Below are 9,625 nucleotides of genomic sequence, written 5' to 3'. Positions count from 1 at the left end.
CCCCCCTAAAATATTCCTGCTGTGAAAAAATCCTGGCAGTACACTGAATAGTCATCGGATATACATTTGTAAATTACGGTGATTTTTAATAGTGCAATATTTTGCTGAACATGCACACATGAAAAAAAAAAACACAGCCTCTTTGGCATAGGTAACAAGATGATCGGTCTCATTTAAATGTACACATTTTGTAACTTACGTTACCCTTTGAAGTAAGATGTTCTTGACATTAAGATATGCCACATACATTGTTTAAGGTGCCAAACAATCGTTTTTAAAAGCCAGAAAAGTTTTAAAGGCACCCAGAGCATTTTATGAGGCTTGAAAACTAGAAATACTCTAGTTGCTGTAATCTTCATGAAATTGACGTGTAATGCCACTGTTTACCACATTTGCGTGCTAATTTCATATCAAAAGCGGCACAAAAATAGGCTACGTGGCGATCTTTTGGTTTCACGCGCCTAGTATAAATAGACCGATCCCATAGCCCCGCCCACTTTCTTCAAAACGTAGAAATGCAAAATTAAAACATAAAAATGCCTCATTATATAGCAATATTTGTCGGGCATGCAGTCACGCTCTCATTGGTCAAACCGCTAATTGTGATGGACAGTCAGAATCAGTCTATTAGGGCTTAGATTTTCTATCAGTTCTCACCACACAACGACATTGCATCTTTGCTCCTTTAATGTCGATATGTAATGGTATAGTGTTATTGAAACTTACTATGTGTAGGAATGACTAGAAATTTGAGTTTTTCTAATTAGAGTTTCAAGACTCATGAAATGCTCTCGAGCCTTTAAATCGTCTTAAAACGACAGTTTGGCACCTTTATATTCGGATATAATCTGTCAGGAACGTCTTACTTCAATTGGTAACGGAAGTTACAAAATGTGTACATTTAAATGAGAACGAACGGAGATTTTGTAAGGAACAATCCTCCGTGAAGTAATTATGGTGTTTGCAGTGTGGCTAAGGTGTTTGATTCCCTCTTTTACTACCAACATGCCAAATTAGGTGCGAAGGCGTTGTCTAAGTATGAAAGTCTAATCTTAGCAAAGAAGGCTATTGTATTATTTGCTAATGAATTATGTAAATGAGAATTGATGTGCATGATTTATATCTAACAATGTTCAATTAACTTGACTTCCAAATGCCGTATTAAAAAATGAAATTCCCATCATTCACCACTACGGAATTATAGTCTTTTCTTATCGATTATGCACATGAAGTCTTCATTTACATACTAGCCACATGAGGACACATGCGACCCAACCCAATGATGGATGACTACAGCGGTCCTCGTCAGATTGACGGACGAACCAACTAGTAAATGAATGACAATTACTGGCGTTTGAGGAATCCGATGACGAATTAGCCAGTAATTAAGTTTCTGTAGTAACAGCAGGTATGCTACACAGGTGAGAGATCACGTGATATGATCTCCAGGTGAGGAATGGGTAGACAATAGGCACGAAGGTGCGGTCGGCATTTGACGCTGAGTCCGGCACCAAGCAGGCTGCAAGTTTGTTCGTCTCAACACGGAGGGTTCCGAGCAGAATGCCATACAAGAAGCCATACAGCGCCACAATGAAGAGCTCCTAAGAGCTGTTCGTTCCATCATGGATGAGAAAGTTGGGGAGCTAAAGCGGGCGAAGGACGACACCGCTGAGCAACAAATGAGCGTAATTTAGAAGATCAAGAAGGGTGAGACGCCGAAATTCACGAAGAAAGGCAACTAAGACCAGTATGGCTTCACTCACCAGGTAAAAGATTACTTTGCAGAAGTCAAGGACGGCATAGCATCCAGTAAGTTGGACAAAGCGATGGAAGCGTTGGAGCAAGGTGAGAAATTGGTTAATTTCAGGCAAAAATGTATTTTGCTAGCTGACAAATCCGAAACAGGATGGTTGACGGTAGCAGAATACTTGAGAAATGAATTAGCAGATAACCCTGATGATGAGAAACGTATACAAATAGCGGAGTTTAGAGCCAGAAAGAGAAAGAAGGAGGCTGAAGACAAGAAAAAAGCGGGCAATAAAGTTCCGCTCTAACAACCTTTTCAGAACCGTTCCAGTGCGAAGGCAGAGCCGACCGCTACACGTGTGAAACCTAGAAATTGTTTCGTTTGTGGAGAGGAAGGGCGCTGGCGTGAGAGCTGTCCGAAATTCAAGATATTCATCCAGAAGATTTAATTGTACACACTCCTTTTATTTTTTCAGACTCAGTCGTTATGGATTGACAAACAGTGAAGGTTCAACCGGAACAGATTGGGGCTTACCAGGGGCCATATCAGTGCAGGACTTTGAGATACAAGTTACTTCTTAATGATTTACCGCTTTCTAGATTTGCTCACAATAATAGAAATGCAAAGAATAACTGTTTTTTCCCCACGCAGTCAAAGAGTTGCTTGAACTTGGTTGTATTCAACAAGTTGCAGAGAGGTCGTTGGTATGTAACCCTCTTTCTGTTTCCACACAGTCGAGTGGGAAAAGGACATTGTTTCTGGACCTGAGGTACGTGAACTTGTTTAATATGTACAAACACAAATTCAAATGCGAGGATTTGAGACTGGCGACAAAAAGCCTCAAGAAAGACGACTTTATGTTTACTTCTGACCTCAAGTCAGGGTATCATCATATTGACATTTTTCCACCGCGCAGAAAATACCTTGGGCTTTCGTGGATGATTGATGGGATCAAGGTGTTGGGATACAGAAATTCTTTGTTTTCTGTGTTCTGCCGTTGGACTTTAGCTCGGTACGTTTTCATAAAATTGTTCAAACCACTGGTGAAAAAGTGGAGAAGCGAAGGAAAGAGCGTTTTCAAATTTTGGGATGATGGCCTAGGAAAAGGAGAATAATTGCAAGTTACAAAGAAGGCAGCAGAACAAGTGTGTTTGGACATCTTGAACTTTGGTTTGGTTCCCAATGCGGAAACGTGTGTTCGGTTCCCGGTGCAGATTTTTTTCCTGGCTAGGAACTACTCTGGACATGAACCACTGCAAGAATAGACAAACTGTACTCATGCTTGTTGAAAGTGGTTATCCATTTTAGTCTAGGGAACAACAAGTTTCCAGTAAAACAGCTAGCTAGCATAGTAGTTAAATTGATTTCCTTATAGCTTTGTTTAGGCAATGTGGTGAGAATCATGACAAGATAATTGTACTATGTTTTTGAAATGAGAAGGAATTGGTTCAGATTGGTAGAACTAGATCACCAAACAAAGAGAGAAGTGTTTTTCTGGTAGGAGAATTTATTCTCCTCTAACAGATATCCTGTAGCCACTAGTTCTAAAGCCGTTAGACTGATATACACAGATGCATCCTCTAAGGTTTTGGAGGTTACATGGTCAAGTTTGAGCATAGTGCAGTTCAAGGCAAATGGACAGAATTGGAAAAAGTTCAGAGTTCCACTTGACCTGAGCGCCATTAAAGCTTTTTCATATGATTTAAAAGAAGATCTGGCAGGGAAATGCGTCAAATGGTATTGTGACAATACAGCGGCGGTCAGGATTGTATAAGTGGGCAGCACGAAGAGACATTTACAGAACATTGCGTTTGATATTAATGAGATTTGTTGTCAGCATGCCATTACGTTAGAAATCGAATGGGTTCCAAGGGAACTCAATGAGAAAGCAGATGCTTTGAGCAGATTTTTTTTTTACTTTGATGATTATGAATTGAATGCTAGTATTTTCTTGTGTTTGGAGAGGTTGTGGGGACCGTACGAGATGGATAGGTTTGCCAATCACTGAAACAAGAAGGTTCCGAGATTCAACTCGAGATGTTGGTGTCCCGACACAGCAGGCATAGATGCCTTTGCGTGTGATTGGGCTGGCTGCAACAACTGGTTGCACCCGCCAGTAAACATTATTTGGAGAGTTTTGAAACACTTAGAGGAATGCAGTGCAAGTGGCACTTTGATTGTACCGTTATGGAAGTCAGCCAGTTTCTGGTCTATATTATGTAATGATGGTGAGAACTTTGATTCCTTTGTTATTGATGTGGTTGACTTGAAACCCGCACAAGACTTGTTCAAGCCAGGTATGAGTAGAAATACCGTTTTCGGGAACAAAGAGATGAACTTCAGAGTGTTTGCTCTAAAGATTTCTTTTGCACAAAGAAAAGCAGGGCAAAAGCTGTCTAGCATGTGGATAAGGCCTATTTCATGGAGGTTATAAATGGAACAATCAATTTAACAACAAAATGTTGAATTGAAATAGATGATTGTGATTTGAATGGAAAGAGTGCTGGTTTTTGATTATGTAGGGGCGTTATATGCTGCTTGACACGAAAGTAAGACGAGTTTGGTATCGCTGTGTTTTTAATGCAGCTGAATGATGTTGGGCGAGTTTTGTACCGCTGCGTTTTATTGTATTTGAATGAAGTTGAGCGAGTTTTGTATCGTTGTGTTTTATTATATTATATTTGAAAGACGTTGGGAGAGCCCTGTATACCCGGGGGTTCCAACATTTGAAAGACGTTGTGCGAGGTTTGTATCGCTGTGTTTTCTGTCATGTGAATGGCACTGGGCGAGTTTTGCATCGCTGCGTGTTCATGCATTTGATGGAGTTGGGCGAGTTTTGCATCGCCGTGACTTACCTCATTTGATTGAGTTGGGCGTGTTTTGCATCGCCGTGACTTACATCATTTGAATGAGATTGGACGAGTTTTACATCGCTGTGTCTTACCGCATGTGTATGACATTTGCATAGGATATGCAAGAGCATGTAGAATAAGTCAGAACTACGGCAATGGTAGATTTGTTCTATGTATCCCGATATTAAGCTAACATGATTCATTTTTTCTTTCTTTTGATCCTTGATCTAGCGGAGGTATTCCAGCACGGTGTCTGGTGAGACGCAGAGAAGGTTGAGAATCCATATTTGAAGGCTCTGGCAGACAAGTTACCGGGAATAGCAATGGCATCGAGGGCACCCGACACGGTTCACTAATACAGCGAAGCCTTTCAGAAGTGGTGTGAGTTTGCTGGCAAATTTTCAGAAGTGAATAATTTCCCAGCTTCACCTTTTCATGTAGCGCTTTACGTGCTAGAGGTAATGCAAAGTACAAGTTCAGTTTCAGCAGTTCAAAAAGCACTGTACGGCATTCGTTGGGCACACCTTCAGGCTGGAGAGAGTTCTCCCACGGATAATGTAGTAGTTCAAAACATTGGGAACGCATCCAAAAGAATCCTAGGGAAACCAAAAGTCAAGAAACAAGCTATTGCTCCTGAGGTCTTGAGAAATCTGGTTAAGACACATGGAACCAAGAATTTCTTATGCAGGTTTTCTGAGGTACAATGACTAGCGACGATTGAATGCAATGACATTTCTTTTACAGACAAATACGTTAGCATATATCTGGAGTCGAGTAAGACAGATCAATACAGAGAGGGAAACTGGGTCCCCATTGCTCGGACCGGGAAGGAAACGTGTCCAGTGGCGTTGCTGGAAAGATACTGCAGATCAGCAGACATAGATCTAACGACAGACAGTTTTCTTTTCAGAGGTCGCTCGAAGACAAGTGCAGGGTGGAAACTGAAAAATTCAGGACAATTGAGCTATACACGGGCTAGAGAGTTAGTGTTAAAGATGCTCAAAACAGTAGTGAATGATGTGTCTACTCCAGGTCTCCATTCTCTTAGAGCTATAGAGCAGGCGGAGCCACAGCAGCAGCAAAGGCGGGAAATGCAGACAGATTATTTAAGAGACATGGCAGGTGGATGAGTGACAAAGCAAAGGACGGTTATGTACCTGACAAGTTGAAAGAAAGGCTAGCAGTGTCCATGTCATTGGGAATCTAAGGCGAAAAGTGTTCTTCCCGTACTTTGATCAATTCGATGCGGTGCAGGTGCCCAAGCACTCGCGCACATCCTAACACAGGTGTCCGTGTATTACTGTGTGACGTATGAGTACGCATCGTGTGAGATGAATGTTGCTTTGAGTGATACGGAAAATGACAATTACTGGCGTTTGAGGAATCCGATGACGAATTACCCAGTAATTAAGTTTCTGTAGTAACAGCAGGTATGCTACACAGGTAAGAGATCACGTGATATGATCTCCAGGTGAGGAATGGGTAGACAATAGGCACGAAGGTGCGGTCGGCATTTGACGCTTAGTACGGCACCAAGCAGGCTGCAAGATCGATGAAAAATTTGAGTAGAAGGTTTTATTTGAGTTGAATTTTAGTACCTATACCTTTTGCGTTAGAAATAGCAGATAACGTTCTCTGTCTAACATACAGGCTTCGATGTCTTTCCCCCAATTGCATGCATCCAGGTGAGACACAGGTACACAACAGAGTACCAAGGAGTTGACGGCGTTCGACCCTGGGCGACGGCACCGACCAGGGCAGAAAATCGACTAGAGTTTGAGTAAGTCTGGTAATGGTACAGCAAGGATTCACTCAAAACGTTACCAACAAGCATACCTAAGTTTTTGGAATGGCCTATTTCAGAGATAGAAATCCCAGAGAATGTTGGTTGTTCTGCAGTAAGGCTCTGGTGTACGTCCCCCATTTTTTGGCCTTCGGTAAACGGGAGGTTTTTTAGGGGTTGCGTAGCTGGCAAACAACCTAGCTTAGTTGATTTAATCACACAGAATGTCTTGAGTGAAGAATGAGTTTATAGTTTGGTTGTTTACAGCTTCAGAGAATTGAGGTCTGTAAAATTGGTCCTACTCTGTTTTCAAATTTTGGCATAGCTTTTGGATTAAGTCATAAACGTGATTATATCCCTACTTCTCAAACAAGACTCATCGGGTATGGACAAAAATCCAGTGTATTTGACAAATTGGTGACCTCTTACATTACTTTCTTGTGACACACGGATTTTGTCAAAATGTATTGCACTTAGAATGAAAAAAAGTAATATCCGGAATTATACATATGGACCAAACTGGCTTTTTGTCCGGTAGGTCAATAAGTGACAACATCAGAAAAGTATTGGAGATTATTGAATATTGTGATAAGGAAAATGTTGAAGGCCTTATATTTGTCACTGATTTTGAAAAGGCCTTTGATAAAATAAGGTTAGACTTTGTATTAGAGGCATTGCATATGTTTGGTTTTGGTGAATCTTTACTACGGTGGATAAATATTATGTACACAAAGATTACAAGTAGAATAGTTAACCAAGGTTATTTGTCAGAACCCTTTAGGCTCCACCGGGGGTTAAGACAAGGTTGTCCATCATCGCCTTATCTGTTTGTTTTGGCAGTAGAATTGTTGGCGATTAGAGTAAGATCTAATGAAAACATTGTGGGATTAGTATGTAGAGGGGAAACATGTAAATTATCACAATTTGCTGACGATACCAATTTTTCACTCAAACCCTGTTACAGAACGTTGGAAGCGCTGTGTTTAGATTTAAAAAACTTCTCTACAATTTCTGGTTTGGTTCCAAATTTCGATAAGTGTATAATTGTCAGATTGGGACCACTAAAATACACAAACTTTCAACTACCATGTACTTTTCCTGTTAAATGGTCAGATGGGTCCGTTGACCTTTTGGGAATTTATATTCCCAAACATATGAGAACTCTAATTGAAGATAATTTCAACAAAAAGTTGCAGAAAGTTGATAGAATAATCCAGCCATGGAAAGGAAAAATCCTTACCTTGTATGGAAAAGTCACACTGATTAATACTTAAGTGGTATCTCAATTTACTTATCTTTTTATGTCTCTGCCATCTCCAGACACTGAGTTTTTTAAGATATATGATAAAAAAAATTTCAGATTTCTATGGTCAGGTGGGCCAGAACAGGTTAAACGAAAAATTGTGTATAACATGTATGATTATGGTGGACTGAAACTTGTCAATCTAGAAGCCTTTAATTTATCATTAAAGGCGGCTTGGATCCCTAGATTATATTTGAACGAAAATTGGTTTTGTAGAAAGATGTTGAATCATAGCTTACTTTTTAGGTATGGTATTTTCCCTTTCCTCCAACTTACTGAAACTCATTTCCACAATGTTGTCCCCAATCATGCATATTTAAGTACTTTCTTTGAAGAGGTCATGTTAGCTTGGCTAAAGGCCCAGAAGAAACCACCCGATAACAAATGGGAAGTCATGAGACAATTGCTTTGGTTTAATTCTAACTTACTTATTGATAGACTACCGTTTTTCTGGGAGGCCTTTAGCCAAAGGGGAATTATTTTTATTCAGGATTTACTGGACAATGATGGAACTTTTCTGACGTACAGATCATTTATTTATAAATATGGAAGAATTTGTAATGAGTTTAGATATATACAACTGTTATCTAGCATTCCACTTGAATGGAAACATATGATTAAGGATATTTTTCTCTGAAACAGTTACAATGCCTGTGTTAAAATCTCTCTAGAGGTTGAAAGGGGTTAAAATAAATAGGGAATTATATTGCTTTTATTTAGTTGATAGAAAATTTGTTGATTTTCACTGTAAAGCCCAACAATACTGGGTGGATATCTTCGATGAACAGATACAATGGGATTTGGTTTACAGTTTAATTTACATAACGACTATTGATTCCTATCTAAGAGCATTTCAATATAAATTAATACACAGTTTTCTCGCTTTAAGAAATAAGCTGTACAGATGGAACTTATCCGACGATTCACTTTGTTCTTATTGTAACAGCGAGGAGGAAACTCCTCTGCACATTTTTCACCATTGTTCTTCACTCGTAAAGTTTTGGGGAGAGGTTAAAAATTGGATACAAAACTATGTCAATGCATCAGTCATACTTGCACCTAGAATCATCATATTAGGTACTTCTGTTAATTGTCCTATTGTAATTAATACATTGTTGCTAATTGCAAAACTTTATTTATTCAAAAACAGACATGTAAAATTAGCTACGTTAGATGGATACATTGCCTATGTAAAGCATTACCACAAAGCGGAATATATAAGTGCTTATAATTCTGGAAAAATTGATAAACACCTGTTTAAGTGGGGATCTTTATGCGATAAGTTGTAAGTATAATCTAGTGTTAGCAAGATGTCTCCTGGTTTTTATGTTTCTATTTTGTATGCATGTATTCGTCTATTATGATGTTGGAAAATCTTTATAAAGATTATCTATAAAAAAAACCGTGACTTTCGTTTGGCTTGTGTTTTAGTAAATGTTGTCTTATGGCAACAAATCATTCCTTTTCGGACTGGATTCGGAGCTTTCGCCTCTGTACATTTGACTCTTCTGGCATTAAAACTCTCTGCAGGTGCCCAAGCACTCGCGCACATCCTAACACATGTGTCCGTGTATTACTGTGTGACGTATGAGTACGCATCGTGTGAGATGAATGTTGCTATGAGTGATACAGAAAGTGATATTGGTCGATATTCCTCTCTATCTCAGATACAGGCCTTGTAGGAAGCCGCACCCTAACATCTACTTGGAGTCGTTAATTGGAATCAGACATCAGCTGGTTTCAAGCCGCTATACAAATGACGACACACATCTGCTTAGCACGAAACCCTCCAAGCGCCCACCCACGAAACGCTATGGAATTAATGGTCTTTTTAAAGATAGGGGTGCTTTTGAAATACTATCATCATTGGCTTGGCTTCGCTAGCGAAGATTTTTTTGAAATACTATATCAATCATAAAAGCTGTTACGGTGTAAAAAAA

General features: G+C 39.6%; 1 pseudogene; it reads left to right on the top strand.

Moving 5' to 3' along the window:
- The first annotated feature begins 5,154 nt into the window (after nt 1-5,154).
- LOC136442536 (uncharacterized) lies at nt 5,155-9,242 on the top strand (annotated as a pseudogene).
- Nucleotides 9,243-9,625: the final 383 nt, after the last annotated feature.

Source organism: Branchiostoma lanceolatum, chromosome 9 (assembly GCF_035083965.1).
Source record: "Branchiostoma lanceolatum isolate klBraLanc5 chromosome 9, klBraLanc5.hap2, whole genome shotgun sequence".
Taxonomy (NCBI): domain Eukaryota; kingdom Metazoa; phylum Chordata; class Leptocardii; order Amphioxiformes; family Branchiostomatidae; genus Branchiostoma; species Branchiostoma lanceolatum.
Note: the sequence above shows the minus strand (reverse complement) of the source record. Positions and strands in the feature narration are given on the sequence as shown.